This window comes from Grus americana, chromosome 11 (genome assembly GCF_028858705.1).
Source record: "Grus americana isolate bGruAme1 chromosome 11, bGruAme1.mat, whole genome shotgun sequence".
NCBI classification, from domain to species: domain Eukaryota; kingdom Metazoa; phylum Chordata; class Aves; order Gruiformes; family Gruidae; genus Grus; species Grus americana.
Window position 1 is genome coordinate 20,585,116 of NC_072862.1, and position 25,427 is coordinate 20,610,542.

Genomic DNA, 25,427 nt, shown 5'->3' on the forward strand with positions numbered 1-25,427 from the left:
GAGGTCAAACTATTTCCTTTCCCACATTCACAATGATTCTAAAGCATGTCAGAAAAGGAGGAAGGATGAAAGTTAATGCTTCGTACTCCAAAGCTGGAAAAAAGATTACTTTGCAAAATTTGGCAATGTGTATCGTCATCTTTCAAAACTTGGAGAGGTGCTATGACACACTGATCTTTAAAGTGATCTTCATTCTTCTCTTCCTGCTGTATAGCAGCTTTCTCCCCGTCAGATAAAAGCTAATTACAATTTTTTTTATATGAATCTCCTGCCCTTGCGCACTCACCGAGGTGCACTCAGTGACGTACTCTGCTTTGAGTGTACCCTCTGTTAGCTGCGCTAGACGAAGTATTTTCTTGGCTGTTAATACCCAAAACAGAAGGATGAACAGGTTAATACAGAAGCACAGCTGACAGATTCAAATGCAAGAGAGACAATTATCAATGCCTCCTTCAGCATCAGCACTGATGAGAATAAGACCTTCCTTAGGATATTTCAAAATATTGAACTACCTCTTGTTTGGTGCTTAAATAGAGATTTCATGTAAACTTTAAACTGATGGTCATTCCTTGCTATCAGCTCAACTGTAATAATACAGTGAATTTGTACACTGTGGGCCTTCCTTTAAAAAAAAAATACTCCATGAACACCCTGACACATTAACTTGGGGCATTTATATTTGAGAATTTTATTACAACTTAAAATACCATCCTTTTGCCTGCTGTAAAACTGGTTCTCAGACATTTTATCTTAAATGTCCAGACACAAAAATCTTAACCAAGGTTATCAGCTTGGGTCAAGCTTTTGAAATCCCTTTTTAAAATTTGGAGTGATATTTTTATGCCATTAATACTGAATACCTAAAAAACCCCAAATGTCCTGTGTTTCAGGGTTCTTTTGAAAACAAATAGTATCCTTGAACAGCTGAAGATAAAAAGGAGGTATTTGGATAACTATTTCAGGCTTTTTGTAGATTGATGGTTGTGTTTGCCTTCAGAAGATAAAGAATAGCTCTAAAAGATGATGCCTGAGATGTGTAAGCTGCATTTTCTTTTATATCTCTGGAAAGCTAGTTTCTCATTTATCTGAGGAATTTGTCACTTGCCTTGATTTTTGAATCACTGAAAATAAGATACAACTTAAATTTTAGCCAATATGGAAAGCTGCTAAAAGAAGCCTGTAACTAGGAGTAATTAATGCCCCCCCCCCTTCTCTTTTGTGCTTGTTTAAATGCAGAATTGTTACATATAAAAGCACTGTGAAAATATTTTAGACAACATGTATGTGCTTTCAAGATGCTTGAATCTGTGACCTAAATTACTTCGGTAGTAACATGAATCCAAAAACTATTTCATGTTTTCATTTGGTGTCTCTAAACAAGTGTAAGATACCTGGATGTGACTGATAAATGAATCAATACAGGGGAAGGAATGATGGATGACTTGTAAAGCTAAACTTTGCCTCTGAATAGCTTGTACTTGTACAGAAACCTCAAGTACAGAACTCAAGGAGGGTATTTTGCTTTGTACAGGCTTGAATTAGTTGATTCTTTCATTACTCTGTGAAACATAAGCTGAATGTGTGTACTATGTTTTACTGGTAAAATGCAGTGTTGGTAACAAAATGTGTATTTCTTGTGGTGTTGGTGTCAAGGTCTAAAACCATTAATAGGATGTGATCTTAGGTCATAAACCATAAATAGTACTGTTGAATTACTGGAATCACTGGTTGTGGATTCACAGTCTTGGGGGTTTCAGTTTATTGCCTCACCTTCTGAAAAATAAAGCTGCATTTCTAAAGTGTGAGGATACAGCAGCTTCCACATCGCTGTAAGTCAGTATGCATCAGGAATCCAGATAGCACAGTTTAAGTATCTGGGAGAAGACATCACTGAGAAATTAAGATACAAGATCAGATGTATCTCTCTAATAATGTGTTTGTGATCATTTTACTACTGGTAACATCAATGTGTACTAAAAGCTAGTCCAAGACAGTACCAAAACTCTGAGTTGTGCTGCACCAGGAGCAGATCAGAGTCAGAATTAGTTTCCAGCCAGCTTTTGGTAGGGGAGATAAGTGCACTACGCTGGATAAGGCTGAGTTGTGTTGATGCAGGCTCAGCTGCACTGGCTGGTACAGCTTGGAGGTGGGAGCATGGCTCTGCCAGCTTTTCTCAGTGTGAGAGCCTCGGCTGTGAGTGACTCCTCCTGCCTCCAACGAAAATACCAATGTGGCGTAGGTGTCGTAGGCTGTCTCTTAGCTGTGAGCTGGCCTGTGTGCACAAGACTTACTGGAGAACAGGTAGCTCTTCTCCACATGGTTAAGTGCTCTGATGAAACTATTAGATTTCTCAGTCTTTCCCCATGGACATCGAAAGTAGCTCACTGACTGCTATTCCTTAGGGCACTGTAGCTTTCTCTTTGATGCAGAATGAGCCTGGTCATGAATTTGAAACTAGTTGCCTTTTTAATTTTTTTCCTGATGATGTAATAAAATATTAAAAATATCACCTTGAAAACAAGACTTGAGAGCCATAGCAATAGAGAGAGAAATCATATTATACTATCATAATTATATTTATGCCATTCTCTTAATTTCATTGACTCTCTGTCTATATTCCACAGATGGCAATGTTTTTCTACCATTATGAGAGGTAAAGCTGGAAAAGGGATGATACATAAATGGTAGTCAGGAGTTATAATCCTGCTCAGTCTCATTTCCTATGCGGCATATGCCATTATTTGCAATTTTGTTTAATACTTACAATACTAAGTTTGAGATAACTATTATCCCATGGTTAAGTATTCCTAAGCTTGCTTTCACAGTAGTGTGTATGTCACATAAAAGATGTATTTTGTCCAGGATACTTAATCAAGGTCATTGTTATTTTTGGTTTGGTATTAGGGTTTTTTCCTCTCCATGAAGTATATTATTTTTCTTTGAGAACCTTGATGTCTTGGATGAAAAGCTGTATTCAGTAAAAAGAAAGCAGAATAAAATCCCTTTTTTAATGGTCTGAGGTTTATGGCATGAATACCTTTTTTTTTTTTTTTTAAACTTACTGTTTTCTATCAAGTAAGAATATTTTTACATTTGCTTAAACACTGCATCAATATTTCCAGAAAAATACTTCTTTTCTTCAAATTTCCTTTTTAATAAAATACAGCCTCTTTGAACTCTACAGACCTCACCATCTGTTACTCAATTTTCACTCCATAAAATTTTGCTGACATCTGTTTAATCAAAAATACTTTTATAGTCATGGAGAAATTTAGTTCAAACTTGGTATTATACTATTCCTATATGCCAAATAGAAAATATGAAAATAATGAACAGGAACTTATGGGAGAGGAGAGGAAAATATTAAAATCAAGTCTGTTACCGCTTAGGGCACTACTTGAATCTGGAAGTGATAGCCCTGTCTTGCAGGCTGCGGAGCTCTGTGTTTCCCCGGCTTGCTGCTGTGCAGAGGCTTCCTGGGATGACACGGGGCAACTGTTCCCAGCATTGCCAAAGGTGACTGTTCCCTCGTGGCTGGAGCTTTGGAGCAGCTGCTAGGCTTGGGTTTGAAAAGCTAGAACTAAGTTTATCAGGTTTTAAAAGCCCGTCTTCATTCCTTGCCCTGCTGTCCCCAGCTTTGTACTCTCTTCCTTTATTCACTTTATCCGGGTGGGGTAACTCACTCCCACAATCTTCTTCATGCTGTTGGAACTCTCTGGTCCAGCAGAGTCAGAACTGTGTAAGATATTAATGAAGTAGTAAAAGTAGAGGAGACAGGTGCTCTTCCTTGATTCACCTCCCTTTGGTTTTCCCGTGCCCTCTAGGGTGATACGCTGTCTGGTTTCATGGTTTTTCTGTCGAATGCATGGCATGTTGAAGTTTGTGGATGCTATAATAGTCACTATAATAGATGTAGTGATAATTATTAGTAAGACCTTTTTTAGTCTGTGTTTTTTAAAGGAAATGAGGCATATGCAATTTCTGTCTATCTGTCAATCTGTTTAGTTATCTGTCAAGCTTGATTAGGAAATTTTCATCGGTATTGTGGTCTGACAGACCCTCCCCATCTCCCATATGGAATAAAAAATTAACATAACTTTTAAGCAATAATTTGCAACATTTGATAACCAAATAACTATATTTTTTCATTGTGCCTCTTGGTTATCTTAAATTTTTATTAGTTAAATTAGTTTGGGAAGGCATGATATGTTGTACCACATATTCTTGATTTTGGAGAAGTATCCAAGTTTTGCTGCTTTTCTGTTTATTTCTGTCTGTTGCTTTTGGGGTTGGTCTGTAGGTGAAATTTCTCTTCCAGAATGATTTAGCTGTTTACTGCAGATTTATATTGTTTTGCATGCAAACGGAATTGATATTTACAACTGAGTAATAAAATTAGAATATTGCTTTTTAATTGAATCTTCAGCAGAATATGTTGATTATCTTGAATTTAATGATGAAAAGCAATGCTTTTTAAATTTTTCATACAAATCCCATTATCTGCACATTCAGTGTTTACATATGTATTATTAAACTGAAATTGCTATATCGATTTTATAATAATATATTGTTCTCTTTCCTGAAGAAGAAAGTCAAGCTTTTTTTTAATGTTTAGGTAGACAAAATTAATTGAAATGAAACATGACTATAATTTTGTAATGCTTAGAGCCTTTCCCTAATTCTTTATCCTCAAAGACAATGTTTATCTACCTTTATGTTTTCTTTATTTTGAGAGATTTATTAAGGTATACTTGAAATAAAAACGTCTGGAAGCATTCTTTGGTTTGTTTAAAAACTTTGGTTTATTTGGAAGGAATACTTTTCAGCTGGTCTTTGAAAATCCTTGAGAGCAATGTAAAAGAAAAGCTGAAGTGACTGCGTTTATTTCTTTGGGGTTTTCTAATGGCAGATTAAAGGGGGAAGTTTGTTTTCTGGACATTTTGCAGATTGTTTATGGTAATGATCATGCCGTATAAGTTTAAACTCAAATTATAACCAGAAAAGTTTTTGGCTAGATGTTGAAAACTGAATATGCTCTTTGTTTTGTGGCAGACAAAATTAGATTGCCATCGTATTTCCTTATAATGAGAGCAGTAAACTAAAGAAAAACAGCATGTCTTTTAGCATGAACAGTGTGTACTGCTCTTTCAAAAAATATGAACTGAAAAAATTGCAATTGATTTCTTTTACTTGTATTGATGTGAAGGTTTGGTACAATTGAAAATGCTAACGCTGCAATGAAACAACGCTTTTTAACCTCTGTGGGTCAGAACGAATATCTGAGTGTTATATCGCCTGTCAGTCCCATCCAGGCAGTGCTGTAAGTCATAGAGAAAAATTCTTGTAATTTTTTCTTGCTTGACTCTATCTTTTGCTGACATTTAGAACAAAACAAATTAAACTGAAACATGACAGGAAAATCTACTGGGCATAAGGCATAAACTCAGGCTTCCATTTGTCGAAGAACCAAAAGAATAATGTCTCACAATGTCTTAGTCTTTCCCCAGCATAGGCAATTGGGAGGATCCTGAAATGTTTCTCCACTGACAGCATGGCTTGGTGCAAGGAGTAAGATTCCCCAAGGTGTAGCTGAGCACTGCTTGGCAGATTGCTGCTGCTGCCAGAATCGCAGAGGGAGAGCTAGGAGCGTGCTGCATTGCAGGTGGAGGTGTACTGATGAGGAATTCTGTTCTGCTCCAGCACCTATTTCACCCTAATTCTTCCCTTTGTTCTACTCCAGTTCTTGTTCTACCCTAATTTTAGTTCTTGTTCTTACCTCAGTTCTTGATCTGTTCTGTTTAAGATCACAAGAGATCTTGGAGATAGATGGCTAGTAACCTTACACCTGGTGCAGCAGAAAATGCAGTAAGAATCATAATGAAAAGCAGTAAGTTTGTGTGTGTGGAGTTTTTTTGGTTGTGGGGGTGTTTGGGTTGGTGGTTTTTTTGGTTGTTTCTGGTTTTGGGTTCATCTTGTTCTGTTTTTTAGTTCGACAATAGAAGCAGCTGTCCTGTAGAAACCTTTAGTACCGCAGCAATCCATAGGTAGGAGAAGTCAGAGAAGGACAATGAGCCCTGGTTAACCATACCTTGTCTCTTTTAGTGATATGAGGAGTTTATTCAGCGTTGTTTCATGTTGAAACTCTTAAAGACTGTTTTAAGACAAGGTTCCTGGTATGGAAGTATTTTGATGTGGCTTGAGATAGTAATTCATGGAATGTTACCAACTCTAGCCTTAGCGATGAAACACTTCCAAAATCAAGCCATTGCCAGCAGAGAAGAATAAGCAGATAGGGGCAAACCAGAGTGTTTCAATAATAAACACTTTGATTTACTTTAGATTAGTTTGAGGGAGATGGTAAACAAGCAGAAAGAACACCATAATCCAACAGTCTTGACTGTAAAAACTTTTAGTTTAGGAAGATAAATTGCTATTTCCTTAAGAATACAGGGTATCAGAAGGAAAGATTAAATTACATCATGAATTAAAACCTAATTAGAAATCAACTGGGGGAATTAAATAGCCGATTGTTAATGTTGCAAAAGTGCTTCTAAGATGCCCCAGGGATCAAGACTTTAGTAATGATTTGTTAGTGAATTGCTGAAGTCAAGAAAAAACTTTAAGTTTCATTGGGAGTATCTTCCTGACACTACAGAATTTTCCCTGAAATGGTAAATTTTCAAGGTTTTATTTTTTAGATATTCAAAAATGACACTTAAATAATTGTCTTCCTAATTTAACTCATTATTCCTGCTATCTTGGCCAATTTTTAAGTATCCCATCTACATTTTGTATTCATTTAACCACTTGTTTAATAAAATGTATTTTCCCTTACCTTTTCTTAATTAACGGCCTCTTTTTAGACTTAGTGAGATTTGGGTAAAAAACTGTGTAATGGTCTGCTTCATATGATGATCCATTCAGTGAAGGAGTATATTCAGTGCCTTACAGTGATGCAAAGAAGTAAGTCACTGTGAGAAAAGTAGTTTACAGTGTGCTACTGTCACTACAATATGATTTTTTTTCTTTGCCATTGCATAAATTATCTCATTCTGGTCTTTGGTAGTAATTTGGCTTGAATTTCATTAGGCAGAGATAAATGCTGTTTCACTGACAGAGATTCCACGTTGCTGAAATAGCGAAACTTTTGACTGTGCACTGCACAGATGTTTCTTCAATACACCTATGCCCAAGGGCGGCAGTTTGTGGCTGCCTTCAGTAGGCTCTCTGAAGAAAGCAATGGTGATACACTGTCAGCACCGTTAACTAACAGAAATGTCCTTTCTTCCCCCACCCAAATTTTAAAAACAAAAAAAGTATCTTAGTTTCCACACTCCATAGCTTTGTCAAGTCCTAGAAGGAAGTGTTTTCAGATAGGAAAAGGAGCTCTGTGTGTGGCTGTTTTTCCTGCTCAGTCTCCTGATTTCCAGAAGGAGCTCCTCAGTCAGAGCTTTTGAAAAAGCTTCCAGGCTTTTAGCCTGTAGCCATATGTCACATTTTGTGTGTTGCTTGTTTTTAAGGCCATTTTTCAAATCAAACTCACTTTTACAACTCAATTCTTTTTATGACAATTGTTTTCCTGACTTCCACCACTCCTCCAGGGCACTGCTATAGTCTTTCTTCATAAGCAGGTGAAGAAAAAACCCACATTAAAACCAAAAGTAACCTCTTTACTCTTGTGACCACGCCTACACAGTTCAGCTGTGAACACTGGTGGTTGAGGGATTCACAGTTAAGTTTACACCCACCTGCAGTTGATGTTTCTACATTTTTTCCCCCTGATTCTCTGTTTGTTTATTGTTAGAGGTATATGCTCAAGTGTTAGTGGGGTGAACTACATAGAGTGGCTGAACCATATGTTAATGCAATCTCCTTGTGAAATAAAGCAAGCGTAACTCTCTTGTGATAGACTGTAACTTTTGAGTATTAAAGAATTTGGAGAATAAAATGGCTTATTTGCATGAAGAAAATGTCTTTGCAATTAGAATTTAGTAATGACTTGAACTTTCAGTTAGCAAATTTCACCTACTGAATATATTGCATTTGCTTTGTTGGTCTGTTGGTGTTTGAAGAACCACATGAGAAATTAGGTAGTAAAAAAGTGGAGAGAGAATAAAGAAGATAAATGAAGAGAAGAAATTGAAGAAATTACCTTTTTTTGGCCTTATGTTGGTCTATTTATAAAATACAGATGTTTGCAGAATGTTCTCCATTTTTTGTTTAATTTTCCACCCCAACTTTGGCCACATCTTTTTGTCAGATTTGACACAAATCAATGAATAGTTTTAAATACAAAAATTACTTTCAGATGAGTTAACTTTTATTGAAAAATATTTCCAATTTTTATGTTTCATGGCTGATTTTAAAACTTTGTGTTAAAAGTGAAGTTAAAAATATATGCAAAAATATTAAGTGTCCTTTCTCTTTATAAAATTAATAGAAGGTAAAATTAATGGAAGGTATTCGCTTCACACTTAGGCATGGAAGAGAATGGGAACAGTTTTATTTTTTTCTATAAGTAGTAACTTCATGGGATTATAATGTCATATTTCTTGATAATACATAAGTGCTTTTACTCCTACATGTACTTTCACAAAATGTAAATTTAGTGAGTCACATTCAAAGTACAAAGGCACTGGGAGTTTGAAAGGTTATTTTGCTTTATGCAGCAGAAACCATTATTTAGTATCAAGTCCCAAAACTTTTAAATCATCAAAGTTACAAAAGTATTGCAATAATTATAGTAAATACTATGAATAAGCTACTCAGTTGATATCTAAATTTAGTTTATGCGAAGAATTAATAGACGCTTCTGTTTTACATTTGTGGAATAATTTTAATTAGAAGCAATTAAATAAAATTACATTACTCCAAAGTAAATTGCTGCTTTCTGAATTTTTTAAATCTACATATATCCCATTTGTATGTGAAAGCTTACTGCAATTAATGTTTGACTTGTTTATATTCTATAGGAAGAGCTAGAAATCAGTTCAAGGAATCCTCCCATGTAGACAGGTTTTACCAGATTGCACTTATCAGACTTCCCTTATTTGTGGCATTTTTTTTCTCCAAAGCATTTGGTACTGCCACTGTTCAAGCCAGGAGCAAAATTAAATGGACCAAGGATTAAGCTCTATTTCTAAATCTGTAAAAATGTTTATGATGTTGGTATTGTCTTGATGTTTTATTTATCTGGTATTTTAGTTCAAGGTAATATCTGGCCAAAAATGCTCCTATAAATGTATGCACAGGAAAGGTTTCTAATGAAATTTTTAAAGCATAGTTACAACAGTGACTATGTTAATGTCCCACATTAAGTTTCTTCCTTTTCCACTAACATGATAGCAGCATTATTTTGGCGTAAGTACTTAATGGAAATTGGTCTAAGGACAAAGTAGTTCTTCTAAAGCTTCTTTCTTTAAGTGCCTTGTGACTCAGCCATAGATACTTAACAAAAAGTCAGTATTTAGTTCTGGAACAACATCCATGCATATGAATGATGAACATAAAATAGTATGTGGAATACTTGGAATTCAGTTTTACAATCTGAATTTTTTTGAAAAAAATGAATTGGTTATCCAAAAGGCAGTGGATAGAAGGAGTTAGCTTTCTGCTGCCAGTAGTAATACAGACAGAAAAGGTCCTTGCCGGTCAAAAAGGGAAGTGAGCTGGCCCAAATGCGTTGGCCACCACGCTTAGTGTAAGAAAATGTTGTGTTTTGTCACTTCCATCTTGCATTGCGTTTCCACCTCCCTGAATGGGGATTGGCAAATGAGCTTGTGTATAGCAGGCTTTGATGTGAGCAACAGTATTTATATGGCTGTTTCTACTTGTGTTTTTCAGTACTCAAGTTATTTAGAGAACCAGAATATGTTTTCATATGAAGAAGTTTGGGTTTTGTAATGGAATTGTCACTGCTATCTCATCTTCTCACTCCTTAGGCAACAGACAAATCAAGTGTATGTTCTTTTGAAAATATTCCTTGCAGGTGCCTGCTTGTACCGGTAGTATTATTAAGATCCAAATGCTGGAGCTCTAATACAGAAAATGCATATTGCAAGTGTGATTGCAAATATCATTAAATTGGCTTTAAAATGGCATTTTTAAAATAATGAGTATGGCTGTCTTCTTTCTGTTTAATTTTTTCTTTTTTTTCCCCTTCTTTGTAATTCTTGAATATCCAAAGCAAAAAAAGAAAAGAAACAACAAAAGCAAGAAGAAACAAATTTGTAGCTTTTTTTATTCTGTAGAGTAAGGAACTTTTAATTTTCTTAAAATGAAGCTGACATTTTTCATCTGTTCTCTTTTGCATTCTCATAGCAGGTTACAGTACCTTTTGTCTTCTTGGATCTTATCCATATGATGTTTCTAAAGTTAGGATCAGTAAATTCTCAACTGTCAAGTACTGTTTAGTTTATAACAGCTTTGAAAGTATGGACCTGAGTCCACTTTATTTTTAAGATAGGATAACCTGCTTCACCCAGGAGCGTATATAATAATGGTAGATTAACACATACCTGGGTCTTGACTCAAAGTTTTCTTTTGCTTGTATGCCTTCCTGAATTTGCCTTAGCTACTTTACGCTGGATGTAACTCATAGGTATATTCACACTCATCTCCACCTGCTTTGCAATGTAATTTGCTGTTAAGGACAGATGGCTTGAATTTAAAATATTTGAGTGGGGAAAAAAATATGTATAAGTGATGCTTAGTGACGCTTTCACTTAAATATTATGATTTTTGTGCCTCAAGTCTAGTATGCTGATTTTGCATCTTTTATTAAATGGTGTGGGAGTTTTCATGCTTTGACTAGACCATTGCAAAAGTACAAATGCAAAATAGGGATGAAGGAAATGATGGTTTGGAATCAAATTTTTATTCACTTTATATTGTGTTACAGAATAGCTTTGGTCCTAAGAATATGTAACCGATAGAGTATGTACAACCATAAACGTCTAACATTCACTATAAGCACATTAGTCCAATAAGATAGTGCTTAATGTAAAACCTGCTGTCCATTTTAAAGAAATCATGATGACTTCTACTCAGGCTATCTAGACCCTGGAAATTATCTCTTCCATTTATGTGCTGCAACCAATATAAAGGAATTTTGAACTGTGAAAGCAGCTGATGTTTTCTGGTACAATCATCATGTGGCTATAAATAAGAGAATTTACTGACTAGCTGAAAGCTTGACATTAAATTAGTTATTGTTATATTTAGGCTACCACAGATTAAACAGTTATTGTATTATAGTTTGGTTTTGAAGTTGATAATTAAAATAAGTAAAATCCAGGTATGTTAGTTGGCAGTAAATCTATTAAAGTAACTTTAAGACAGTAGAGAGACGTTTGAGTGCTATAAAAAATTTGAGTGCTATAAAAAAATGCAGATATTCATCCAATGTAGTGATGGCTAGGAATGGGCAAAAACTGGCTGTTTACCTCATGTCCTAATTAACATCACTTTTTGCATGACAAGCCATTACTCTAGAAGATAAAAGTGTGGTTGATATCGCTGTAGAAATACCAGTGCAGAACGTTGCTGTGATTTCTTTTTAGGATGTCATTGCCAGATGAAATACTTATCCACCTTCCTGTCAGAAAGCAAATTTCAAAGTCTAGGAAAAGCAGAGAAATCTGATGGATATTTTTATGGTTTGTACTATAATCATCGTAATGGGATATAAAAGATCAAGAATGGAAAAAGTGTTGTTACACCACAGTATTGATTATTCTCATTTATTTAAGAAAAGAAAGTTGTTATGAATTTGTATCTGCCTCCTGCTCTGATGATGAAGGATCACTACATTAAAGACAAAAAGGCTTCTGACAAAAACTATGAACATCACTTCCTAATATCCTCTTTTACTCTATTTTTCCCACTCTCCAGAATGGCTTGTGCCAAGCTGCATAAGAGAAAAGTAGTTCCCTATATCTAACTTCTGTATAAAATACATGAAAAAGAAATTTTATTACTATGAATATAAATTGAAACATCTTTCTAATGTGACTGTGGATGTCCTTTGTGTCATGTATTTCATGTACCTGGGTGCATTTTGATATTTTAGTGAAATTTACTATATTTCAGACTATTACAAAATGTAATTCCTCTTTTAGTCATTTGACAACAATATTTGTTTCAACTACTAGTAGCTGAAAAGTATTGCACAGGCTTATTTTTTTCTGGGTTTTTTTGTTAATAGAACATTTTCCATGGAAACTTAGACTTACTTTCACATATTCAAGGATTAGGACCAAAGAATACAATTTCAAATTGATGACTCCTATTCTTATTACTTCTTATCAAATTAAATTTCGGTTATGTATGAAATATCAAGTAAATTGAAAATTTCTAGATATGTTTTATTCCATATTACTTTCTGTTGCATTTGGTACATGTTACATAATAGGAAATTAAGCAGACTTCCTATATTCACTTTCAAAGCGTGAAGATTAGCTGGTGAGAAAATGATGGTTAAACATCTAGGCAAATGAAATTTTCAGCAGCTTTTATGTGCTATAATTTCATGCCAACCTAATTTACCTCCATTTTCATAACATTTAAAGTAAGCACTGTAACATAGGAGACAGCACACTAGTTAGTAGGTTTTTTTTTTCATTTGTTTTCATTACTTAAATTTTCCTTTCACATCTCTTGATAAAATGTCCTCAAACTTTATATGAAGTCATCTTATGTTGGTGTATACTGTGCTGGTAACTTTAACCCTCCCTTGAGTTCTTGATGGTATTCGGTTTTCATTTAAGCATAAATGAAACAAAATCTGCATATCAAGCATCCTTTTTGGATCAAATGAAAATACATAAGGCTTTTCTCATTTCTTGATATGAAATAATTATGTAAACTTAATCATGCTGCTGCTTGATCACCGGTAGCTATCACAGTCCTGCAACCCGAACGGCTCAAAGTTATCATGAGTTGAAGGTATTTCTGAAAGAGGAAAAATACATATACATGACCGTTCCTCTGTTTAACAATTGAACATGGAATACCTAAAAGGACTTGTTTTTAATGGCCAATGAGTGAATTTACTTTAAAATTCCCATTAAGTAAAAGGCATGTCGTAAGTCTTTGCTGCAAAGTTGCTTAGCTTTCATAGTGAAGGTCAAAACTGTTGCATCTTCCTTCCAACTGCAAAGAGCAGAGAGTTTATGACAGTGCTGTTTACTGACACCTACCCTACCACTGTGCTGGGCTGACCTGGGTGCAAAAGGTTAGAGAAACAGAGAGGTGAAGTAGCTTTTGTGATTGCAGAAGTTTCTCCTGATAATTCAGCTAAGGACTCCACTCACTTCTCCATTAGTAATCTCTTTCATAATCAGCTCATTGTGTGCCAAGTGAACTTGACTGTATTTGGAAACATTCCTGGGAAAATTCCAGCCACTCACAAAATCATTGTAATCAACTTGTGTGATGGTTGCAATTGGAAATCAGAGACTTTTGAAGGAACTATGGGAAATTTGTGATGAGAGGACAGTCGTCACAATGAGGAATGCTCATTGTGAGTCTCATCTTTTATTATTTTGTTTAAGACCAGTCCAGAAACTTTTTACTGTTTCCATCGCTCTGACATGTGTAGTGGTTTCTGAAGGAGGATCCTCTGAACTAAAGGCTCCCCTAATCTATTTCATAGTCAAGATTAACCTTCGAAGTTCTCTTTGTATTACTCTCTTTTAGACTTCAGCCAGGAAATGAGCATTCAAGGAAAATTCATTTCAGAACAACAGAGGACAGATTTCTAAATAACCACATACTTTATACATCAAGACATATATAAGGCTATTCAAAAAAATTGAGGGAAAAGAGATAAACTGGTTTAAATTTTCTTTATGATGATACTGCAGAACAGTTCATAAGGACGGTACCAAATTTAACTCTGAACAAAATAGATGGTCACAAAACCATATTATAGACTAGTCTTTGTTTAATTTTGTGTCTGTAATTATTGGCGATTTAATCTGTTACACTGTTCATAGATAAATATCTCTTTTTGATTTGTTCAGTCAGTGCTTGTCTCAATTGATGGTCTAATGCAATGATTCCAGGAGAAAATGATGCTTGATGCCCATGGCAGAGATCTTGCTGTAGTGCAGTTTCTTTTATATTCACATTGCGAGGCAAAAAAAGAAATCAAATATTATCCTACGATTGTTTGATGCTTAAGAAGGCAGCTCATGTTCTATTTCCTATATTTCATCCAGGTCCATGTAGATTTCTCAAGTCTACAGGGGTTGAGGTTAGCTTCCTGAATGGAAGAAGATGCACTTAATTATCTGGCAATATTCTGACTTCTATAATATACAAACAATTATGGTGTACTTCTGGTTTTTGTTTTGTATAACTCTGGGTATGTATGAGTGTGTATATTTGTATTCTGTTTTTCTGTTGAGCACTTAGTATTTATCCAGAAATAATACATAGAAGCATTAATACTTTCACTAAACCTTTTTCTTTGATTTTCAGGGGGTTTTATATACGTGTGTGTGTGTGTGCATATGTGAACTGAGAATTTATAGCCTAAAGAGCTTGATTATCTTCACACTTCTCTTTAAGAATCAGTCTTGCAATTCCATGCCTGTCCTGTGAAAGGCAAACCTCCTTAGAAACATTCTCACCCTGATTCCCATCCTACTCTGCTGCTGCTGACCTCTTTTCTTTTAGAGAGGGGAGAAATGGAGGCTTTTTACTGAATACATACAATTATTTTTTTAATCCCTGCATTCTCTCAGCTGGTTCTTGAAATTTGAACTAAAGGGAAATAGGTGATTCCATCCTGTTCCATCTCTTGCGATACAACTTCAGTGTCATTTCATTTGCACGAGTTAGAAGTCTGGATATCCATAACATTTTAATCAGATCTCAAACCTCATTAATGCCAGATTCTTGAAGAAGAGGCAGAATTTAATATTTATATGAAAATTTCTCTTCACTTCAGTCTTTCCCGTCTTCTTGTAACTAGGAAGGTGATAACCACATGACGATACCAAGAATATGTATCTACTAATGCTAAGGACCTCGAGGCATTCTTTACTAAACAAACAAAAGGTGAATGATTTCATTTGTAAATGCCACGTATCTGTTATAGGATCAGTGGAACTGCTTGGTCTAGAGAATCTAAAATCAGTATTGTGCTAATGCCATTCCTTCTTACCTGAGGTGCTAACAGTTTATGCAGGGCTTGCGATGTTAACCTCTGTATGCACCTTAGCACTGAGGGAGCAAACCAGCCCATTCCTGCTTACTTAAGTTATTCAATGAATCTCTGACAGTAAGACTAAAGAGTCACTCCCAAATTTCTTGGTTTCCATTTCAATCTGAATTTAAATTTGGGTGTAGATAAGATGGTGTGAATGCTTTCAGTGTTTTAGTGACAGTATTTCCAAAATCTTTATACATTTATATGTAACCACATAAAAAAGGACACACATGCATACACAAATGCATGCAAATATAAATGTAGTGTTCTTTGTCAGCTAGAAAATGATGACAAACGATGCTAAAAAAAATTTTAGCCTATTGTCCTTTCTGGCACTAGGTAAGCTTGTTGAATTTTTTTTCTTCCCCACCCCCCTGGAATATTACAAGTATCACAGGTTAAAGATGTTTAGTTCAAATTGACTTGTTGGGGGTTTTGTGTGTATGGGTTTGTTTTGGTTTTTTTTTTTCTTTTTAGTACGACTGCTGATAAGTATTCTCATGTGTCAATAGCACTCATGATTTGTTTTGTGGTGAAAAGAAAAAAAAAAGTTACATGACTTAAAGCTCCTGATACTTTTACTGTATCATCACAACTTCAAGAAAAGTTGTATGGCTCTCAGTGGCAAAATATAAACTGTTACCTGCATCAGAGAGCCTACTTCAGTGTGCATCACAGGGCTATGTGTGCTTTACTGCTGCAGCAGCATATACTATTTTGCCATCAGTGTCTCTCTGAGTTAGTGAAATCCTGACCACTCGAAGAAACTAATCCAGATAGGAATTTAGGATTAAGGATTAGTCTAAATGTTTTGGGTCTTACAGAAGAAACATATTAACATATTTTTCAATTCTTGGAGTACGAGGAAGCTTTTTTTGATGATAGAACTCTTTATGGTAGACTTTCAGAGAAACTTATTTCTTACTACTACTTTTATGTTAGAACTGACAGGCAATTAGAAAAATGAGCAAGTGGAAGCAAGTGTAGCAGAAGAGCTGGTAGAGCTCAGCTCAGGCATCGAGATCATCGGCAGCATCCGGGAAAGTCTCTGAGCCGTTGTCTTTAACACTTCTTTGCGCCCCCCTCTCCCTTTCTGAGGAGGACAGTTGCTGATTTTTTAAAAATTTATTTATTTTTAAAGAATCCTGCAGAGATTTGTGGGATCTCACTGCTGAGATTTTTTTCCCCCCCTCCCCTTGGTGCTAGGCGTAAACTATCCTTCTTTCTATCTTCAGCTTCCCATCTGTTAGCAGAAAGTGATGAGTCTGAAGAAAACCGCTTTGGAAAGTAGGGTAGCTTCCCTCACGATGAGGTGCCGTGAAGGCTTGACAAGTTCATTGTGACCATTTGACTTCTTTGTCCTCATTGTTAATAACTGGAAAACGGTTTGGTTTTAACTTGTGCAAAATACTTGTCTAGCTGGAAAGAATAAATTATTTTAATTCCCTTTTCTGGGCTTATAATAAATTTAGTTTGTTGAGATTTCTGTTGCATATGTATGATTTCTTGCTGAGTTTCCAAAGAGAAAAGAATCTCATAAAGAGAAATGTTGAGAGGTGATTCATTCCTGAAACCTAGATTCCTTTCCCGACTTAGTCTGCGCTTATGAGCGGGGGTAGGAGAAGAGAAAATGCAAAGGGAGAAGATGAAATGGCTGAGAAGGTGCTGCAAGGATTTGGCAGTTGTTACCCTCAGAAACATTCAGATCAAATCTGTTGGTGTGTCTTTGCATTCCTCCTCCCTTTCCCCACACTTCAATAATTCTTGAATCCTTGGGCCAGTTTTAGTCTATTTGGCAGGCAGGTAGAGACAGACAGACATTGAGTTCCTGCCAGCAGTGAAAACAGATGACCGGGTTGAGGGGGAAAAAAAGCCCTAAGAAAAAGGCCGATGATCTCTCTTGAATACCAAAAAGCTTCTTGGGAATAAGATCTTATGAAATGTCACTAACTTGGGAAGAAAGCTCTGTTTTAATCTTGCATGTTATTAGACAGCAGAGAAGCAAGCAAGGCTTCATTAGCTGAGCTAGCCACAGAGGCTTTTTCTTGATTTCTTCCTGCTCTTAGTTGTATAACCATTCTACAGTCACGATTTATATTTCCTTAGGAATAGTTTCTTCTCAATTGCTTGTCATCACTGGTATTCTTCTCTGGCTGAAGCATTAACTTATTTTTACTTAATTTATTTGAACTGTTACTGCTGTTGCAGTAGTATGGAGTACTTTGTATCCTAAGGAGCAAGAGCCGTGGAAGGTCTACAGCTTCCCTAACTATTATATGATAATCTTGACAATACTGGAAATCAGAATTGTACTTAATTTTGCATTGAAAACTTGCATCTTGTCTTGTAACCTCATATAACTTTTCTTATTCCACTTTTCCTGTTATCTTGTACGTGGTCTCTAGAGTACACACTGGCCTTTAATTGCAAGAGCTTGTTTTCTGTACAAATTTTGATTTCCTTAATAATCCTAGTATTATTTTTGCCTATCAGGGAGCAACTTTTCCTGCTTTTGTAGTGTCCACTTATGCTTTTCAGTAATAATAAAAAAATGTGAAGCCTTGTTGTTTTTCATGACTTCAACACAGATATTTAATAATTCTTTTAACAAACCTGACTTGATTTCTTTTATATTTAAAATTAACACCATTACATGGCTTAATGAAAAAAAAAAAGTTTAGACTTTTATTTATGGATTAAGTATTTTTTATTTACTTGAAGAAACAGAAAGCTTTGGGTTTGTATTCATATTTCTGATGCACTGGCAATAGCTATGTATGGTTCACATCCTTATACAGTTGGTGTGTGCTTTTCTTTTTCTTGGTTTACACCATTATGTTACTAGTGACAGAATGGTATTGTCTGCATTTCTCTCATATCCATTAAACACACACCCCCCCCCCCCCCCCATTTTCTACCTGTTGGTATCTTTTGACATCCCATACATTTTCCAAATTGCACGATGTAATGGATTTTGTAAGTTAGCTATTGTATTCAAATGTGTGATAAGTCTATTGCTTGACAAACTGATGTTTCTTTCACGTTTTCCATCTTCACTTTCTTAAACTGTCCTGATTTTTTGTTTTCCATACGTGTTTAATGAACACGTAGAGGATCACCTGAAATATATCTGAACTTTCTGTTCAGCCTTTTAGTGAATATACTTATTTTTGGAATCTGATCTTGCTTGAATTCTAATTCTATTTAGCCGTTCACTTGTAACAAATGGTAAGATATTGTGGTCATTTCAAAGAAGCTTTAGACTTTGTGTAAGTACCCCTCTTGATTAACTTTCATGTACACTTAAGCATTTGTAAACTATATCAGGGTTTAGGGGTTTTGTGCAGTGGAGACCCTGCAATGTAACAAGGAGAGTATTGTAGTTCAGTTGAGATGTTAAACCCCTTTGCTGATACCTGGTGGTTAGAATAAGAAATCTGGGAATACTCTGGAATTGTACTTGGTTCCTAAGTCCTACTGAAAGCCAGCGGTGGTTAAATTCCTAAGTGAAAAGGTGACTCTGCTTCACTTGGATGCTTTTAAAAGTACACCCTTCACTTCCAATTCTATTTCACCTCTACAGTGATCCTTTCCTTGTTGTCTGTTTAGATAATTGAAAATTCTGAAGTACTTGGTCTTTCAGTTCTATAAATTTTTATACCACCATCATTCTACTAAGCAGAAGACTTTCTTAGCAGTATATCAGCCTTTTTGACAGGAGCTACTCAAGGCTTTCCCCTTTCTTTAATGGATGTCCCTGCCACTGTGTGTTTGGGTTACAGAAAGCAAGGTACAAGGAGAGGGCCATTCGCAAGACCCCTGGAATCATTTCCATTTGGGCCTGTAAATACAGTCCTTGGGAAAACCCTTGAGTCATGCTAAAATTCAATCAAGTACCCTGGAAATGCATGCCTGTTTCTGATTGTGAGCTTAGCCATGAGTTTATTTTTGTAATTGCATATTGTCCACACATTCCTTTCAGGTGCTGCCTGTATATACAAAACCTACCTTAGATCAGTTCTGCGCTCATCTTACATTTTCTTACATTGTGTTTTATTTTTCATATTAAGCCCAGTGCAATAGAATACAAATTATTTATGTCTTATGTCATCAGGACATAAGAATCCAATTTCAGGTCTTTAAGATAGATTTTGATATACTATTTGAAAGAGTCCTCTTCTGAAAGTGGTACAGGCTTGGGGCCATGTGAGGTTCTTATTGTCCGTTATTCTGTTTTTCATAGTTTAGTTGCAACTTTGTCACCTATGTCCCAAAACCAACTCACAGCGACCCTGTGGTTCACTTACTTACATAAAGGTTATTTTTATTTTTAATGAAACTAGACTTCCTGCCCAGAGATAAATCTTTGATGCACTCTGACCTGCCTGCATTTCTATTATGTGTCTGTATAATCATTGTCTAATAGTAGTAAATAAAAGAGAAAATAATTGTTGAAAATATTTGCTCAGTGAGCAGGGAAATCACTTTTGACAGCTAGAATATGCATTGAACCTTAAGGCAAACCAACAAAAAAATATTATGAATATATACAGAAGGGCTTTTCCTTTCTTCCCAGTACTGTAAGAGAGGTTGATGGGGGAAAGTACAGATGAAGAATACAATTAGATGGCAAGATGCTTTATGTTGCCTAAAGCATGCATAATATTTACTCGTTAAAAAATAGTCAATTTAATTATGTTGATAGAAAGCCAGGCATGGGAGAGATAATTAATCCATACAGCGGCCAAAAGGAATTTCTCTGTCCATACTCTTGAGTGGTCATTGGTTTCCTTTTCCTTAAATGATCATACTGAGTTACTGTTTGATTTTGTAACTTTCTCTTACTTACAAGGTTCTGAATTGGGAGGCCTGCAGGGTAAAAATCCCATTTTCAGTGATTATTTTTTTTCCTTTGTTCCTTTCCTTCTTCCTGCCCCCTTCTGCTTACCTCACTGCAGCTCCCGTCCTAGCCAGGTAGTCTGGCCAAAATAGCTCCTGCCATCTGGATAAGTCACTATGAACCTCTCGGTGACTTCCTCTCATTTGAAATGTCAGCTTGAATCTTTTCTCCCTTGCTTACTGCTCCTTAATTTTCTTTTCATTTTGTTATTTATTATTCAACAAGGTGACTGTGCTGTTTGATTGTGTTGATGTACAGTGTGCATGAAAAATGCTATGCAGAGGAGAGCTCTATGTTCTTCCTCCTCTGTCTTCCCCATTATCCTAATCCACATCAGGGTCTGGTTGCTACTGATATGTCATCTCTCCTATGAGAATTATCTAGCATGATGTATTGCAGTTATATTTAGATTCAATATGAGTGTAGAGCTGTCTAAGTTTTCTTTTAAAAGATGCAAAAAAAATACAATTCAGACAAGCCATTATTTTTCAATTAAGATCAGGTTTTTCATATAATTCCCAACACATTTTGGCATTTTCAGATGTTTGGTGAATTGCTGAATTTTCTGATAAGCAAAATAAGCATTGGGGTTTTTTTCCATAAAGGTTATTCCTGTCATTGAATGGGAATTAGATGGGAATATCAATTTTGTCCTGTTTTTGAATAAGCTACACTTACTTTTGTAGGGTTGTTTTTGAAACCATGCTCTAGGACCTTGATGACGAAAAAATTAGGAGCATATTTTTAAAAATAATTCTTGCATTAAATTAGTTTACTAATGGTTTTAAGACACTCTTCAAATTAATACTATGAATGTTTTAAGATGTTAGTCTAGTGAGTATTAGGGTTGGGACAGAGACTGACTCATGGATATAGATGGTCAGAATTGACAATACAAGGCTATTAGCAATGAATTTGGCTAAGCAGAATATAAGCAGTGAAGTCTGTAAGCTTTTCCACACAGCTCTGGCAACAAAGCTTATCCTTGGTTGCTTGTGGACAGTGGTGACATAGAGTTCTAGAATGTTTAATTGCTTTAATTAACTGAAGAGCAAAGTGGTTTTACTAGACCTGTTTCTTGAAGCATTTGCGTAATCTTTAAGTTAGAAATTAATAATACATAATATGTACTTTAGAAATTCTCATTTTGTTGAATCTTCCTTTTAGATATTTGTCCTGTCTCTTTGAGTTATCTACACTTTGGTGGTGTTCACACAATGCGTTGGACCATAGCTATATCTGTCTATCACTTTCAAAGAAGCATTTTTAGAGTGTAATGCGTATCTATCATTTACAAAGAGCTATTTCTGTTGCTAGCTTTCACTCTTATGTGAAATCAATCTTTTCTGGGTCCCAGCTTTGATATCAGTATGGAATCAGGCAGTAAAAGATGATGGGAAGAGGTTGCTAGTGAACAGAATATTTTGGTTTTCAATGTTGAGATGTTCTTGTTCAGAAAGACTTTCCCAGAGATGGCTTCATTTCAGTTTTGTCTGGTATCCAAATGGCTGCTTTGTGTCTGTGTACCTTCACCAGAGAAGACTTTATTCATGACCTTCCCATATTTTCTTCCCAGATTTGTGTCCTCTCCAGGGAAATGTGGATGTGACAATCACAGTCAAAACTTACTCTGTAAAGAGGTGGGGTTGCCTAAAGAATTAGGACAGAGACCTTGAACTACTCTTGGAATTGCCCGTGAGAGACTTGATATACACCTGCTGTGTCACAGCGATATAAACCTTACACAAAGCAGGAAGTCACAGTTTGTACCATCTTGAGCTGGTGTATCATCTTCAGCCTCTACTTCAGTTGTGCTGAAATGATAAAACACCCTAATCACAATGCCCAGACAGCTGGCCAAGGAGCTGCAATTGCCCAGGAGGCTGGAAGTGAAAGGGAGAGGGGGAAGTTGCAAACTGTTTGAGACTGCTGTTGCTATAGCAGGTGGATGTTTCATGTGCCAGAAATTAACTTCATCCCATAGTTAGGTTTGGGTATCTTTATGTCTGGTCCCTGCAAGTACAGATACCACTGTGCATAGTGCTTGTCTGTGCCTTGCATTTGGGAATTGAGAAACCTCATATTGGTGCTTTTAATGCCTTAGAGCGTGGGGACCAGTAGCTGGGTGGAGCTGGGTTATGGTTTTTCAGGCTCTGCAAAGTGCTTGCCAACATGACAATCTTTCACACTATCGTCGCAAAAATAGTAAGGGCCGTGAGATATGCTTTGCCTAATTCTGCACCGAGTGGGTGCATTTGGGGTATTGGAGCTATGAGCTACAGGGGTCACCAAACAAAACTCGTTGTTTTATGGGCAGTGTTTGGATGTTTCTTTTTTAAATCTTTTCCTCCTGGAACAAGGTCAAGGGGGTTATTTTTTCATTTGCTTCAGTATTAGATTTCTTTGCCCCATTTATAGCAAACCCTTGAGGAGTTAAGCAGATAAGGAAATCCTGCAGGATATGGAAGCTGCTTTTTTAATTTTAGGTGCTAATATTAAAGGAAGAGACATTTGTGCAAGTATTATTATTTGTATAGAGACTCTTCCAAGTACTAGAAATCTGGAACAGTCTTTGTGTTTCAGAGGCAAATAAAATTTGCCTTTTTTTCTCCTGTGAGCCAGGTTGAATTAATTGGAAAGAAATGAAGCTGTTATTTCTGACTGATTCATTTTGGTTTAGGAAGGCTATTTTGAAGATTGATAATTCTGAGTGGGGAATAGGATGGCATTTTGCATGAAATAGCTAAATTATTATTGGCGATTACAATATCCAAGTCGAGCTGATGAGCTTTGTGTAAGGCCATCGTTTAGCAATCTGCAGCAGCTTACTGAGTAGTTTTTGGTTTATTGGTGTCTTTGGGTAGTAGTCCAAGGGGAAAAAAAAGATTGCAAAGTTGCCTCTTGCAGAACAGATGGTAATGGCTGTAAAGAAGCAGGAGACTAAGCAAGCTGTCTTGGTCAGAATGAAGCTTTGCAGAGTACCTTTTAAAATACTTATGTATCTTATTTATTCACAGACTACTTCCGCTGTGGTGTCCAAAATATGCTGCTTGAAACGCTCACGGTAACAAAAGGGCTATAGGAGGCACCACAGCTGTGATTGCTCTGTTGACTAACTTTGTGAAAATGAGCGAGCGGCTGACTTGGCTTTTTTGGGAGCGTGCTCCTCAGGGCTGCTGCAATGCTGCCAAAGTGCCGTGCTTTTCCACGGAAGCAGTATCGAACGCTTCCTGCAAGCCACAGAACAAATCAAGTGGGACTCCCTCCTGCAAGTGTCCTTTTCAATTGACTTGACTGAAATTGGAGGAAGGCTAGCAGTTTTGAACTCTGTGCCTGTTCGTCCTTACATACATATATATATATAGAGAGAGAGAGCGCGCACCATTTTTCTTTAGCTGCTCTGGTGCTATTAATTGGGGGGTAGATAAGAAGCAGAAAGTATTGTATTTGTTATTTTCAAATAAAAAAAGCAGTGAACACTTCATGTTCTAAATAAGTATTAATACTAAAAAGAGGTGGGTTTTTTCTTACTGTTATAGGACTGCAATTAGCAACATACCCTTATCTTGGAAGGCTGCAGTGGTGATGGTGCTGCAGAAAAGTGCTGCCCCTCCCCAACATAATGCTATGTACTTTTATGGGTCATGGTATTTTTTTGAAATTATTATATATGTATAGCTTCTGACTAACTTTCCCCATTTGTTTCCCAGTGTAACAAGTTGTTACATTAGTTTCATATTTTTGCTTTTGATCTCTGAAAATAAGGAAAAGTATTCTTGCCATCATATTTAGCTGTGGTAGAAGACAGTGCTGAAAGTACTTGTCTGTCTTCCACTATTGAATGCTAAGATGTGAAAAGCCTCTACTTTTCTTCAAGTGTTTTCTCTCTTTCTTTTCTTTAAATATGCAGGATCCTCACTTGACAAAAGACTAGTGTCACTCTAACCTGAAGAGCGTAGGTGTGCCATTGTGCTTTCTCTGATTCCCACCTGCAAGAGCATACTTGTCTATTGAGCCATTGTCTTATTTTCCCACCTGCTCTTTCCTTGATTGCCATAAATTCCAGAATTACAATGGTACAAGGTAGGGTTAGCAACCCAGGGCAGGTCATTAAACAGCAGCATATGCACGTAGCTTCGATGTTTACCTGACTAGACAAGGAAGTGCCTTTTAAGTCCTGTGACCTTCTAAGGTGTGTTCCCCAAGGCGACTGTACCTTTGAAGTGCCACACTTCAGGGCAGCCGAGGATTCAGAAGGAGTCATAAGCTGCTGCCACTCTGAGGCAAGATCTGACTGGTCTTGTATGGTATTCACAGTTTTGTTCCTCCATGGGAAGCAGCTCCCAGCTCCTGCTAGATCAGGAGCTTGGAGACTCGTTACAGGCCTCTATTTGGGAACGAGGAGTGTGATTTGATACCCTCTCCCTGTCCTTGGGGTGCAGTGAGTAACATTAACCTCATAGTTTAGGTCATTTCTTTGTGTGTGTATTTCCTATTAATGTTCTTGCATAGAAATTCCTGCAGTATTTATGGCATTATCACATATCAGTTCCACTTCAGTCACACCAAACATGAAGGCTAATCTAGATTCCAAAAGCAAGTAAATGCCAAGAAAAAAAATTGGCCCTTTACAACAGAATTCTCTAGTCAAATTGTTTATTTCATCCAAGTGTGAAGCTGGATTAAAAATTGCTTAAAAATACTGTTGCTGCTGGCTATTCAAATAATGCTTTGGTAATATTGACGACAACATAGCTGATCAAACAATGCCTTTGGACACGTGGCCCCTGCTGCGTGAAGGGCTTCTTTAAATCACTTAAAATTGCAAGTTTGCTTATAGAATTCAAGATAAGTGTGAACTGGATGTAACTTATTTTGCTGTCATAATGCAGATAGTTCTGAGAAGAAGGTACTAACAAGAATCCCACCCAGGGACCAACACTACTAAGTGATTAACAACTTATGCACCTGTAAGCTGGTAAAGTTCTGATTCTTACCACTAAGAGTAGTTGGAATTTTTGGTGTGTTGTTGTCTTTTTTTTTAATCCTGTAGTTTTTGTAATGCAAGTGCAGGCGGTTATGTTTGTACGTGATGGACTAGGAAAAAGGCCAAGGCACTCCCTTATAAATGCAGGTGGTACTTTAAGTGAAGGCCAACAAGTCACCCTCCCATTTATCACAGATCTAGTAACTTTGTGCAAATTATGAATCTGTCTTACACGTCTTTGTATGAGGTGGAGGCTGGGATTCAGCCTCCTTGCTCTTTCCTTGGGCTTTTGGTGTTCGTTAGGAGCTCAGAAACAAAGCTCT

At 36.4% G+C, this 25,427-nt stretch overlaps 1 protein-coding gene across 15 annotated transcripts in view; it reads left to right on the forward strand.

Annotated features, from left to right (window-relative positions):
- Positions 1 to 25,427, forward strand: part of ATP2B2 (ATPase plasma membrane Ca2+ transporting 2) — a 427,949-nt gene that overhangs the window by 113,817 nt on the left and 288,705 nt on the right. The window contains exon 1 of one of the 15 annotated variants that reach the window (XM_054838307.1): positions 5,869 to 5,887. The exons of the other annotated variants lie outside the window; for them this stretch is intronic. The gene's annotated coding sequence lies outside the window, so the exon portion shown is untranslated. Of the gene's footprint in view, positions 1 to 5,868; positions 5,888 to 25,427 lie in introns of those variants that run through there. 15 annotated transcript variants of the gene reach the window in all.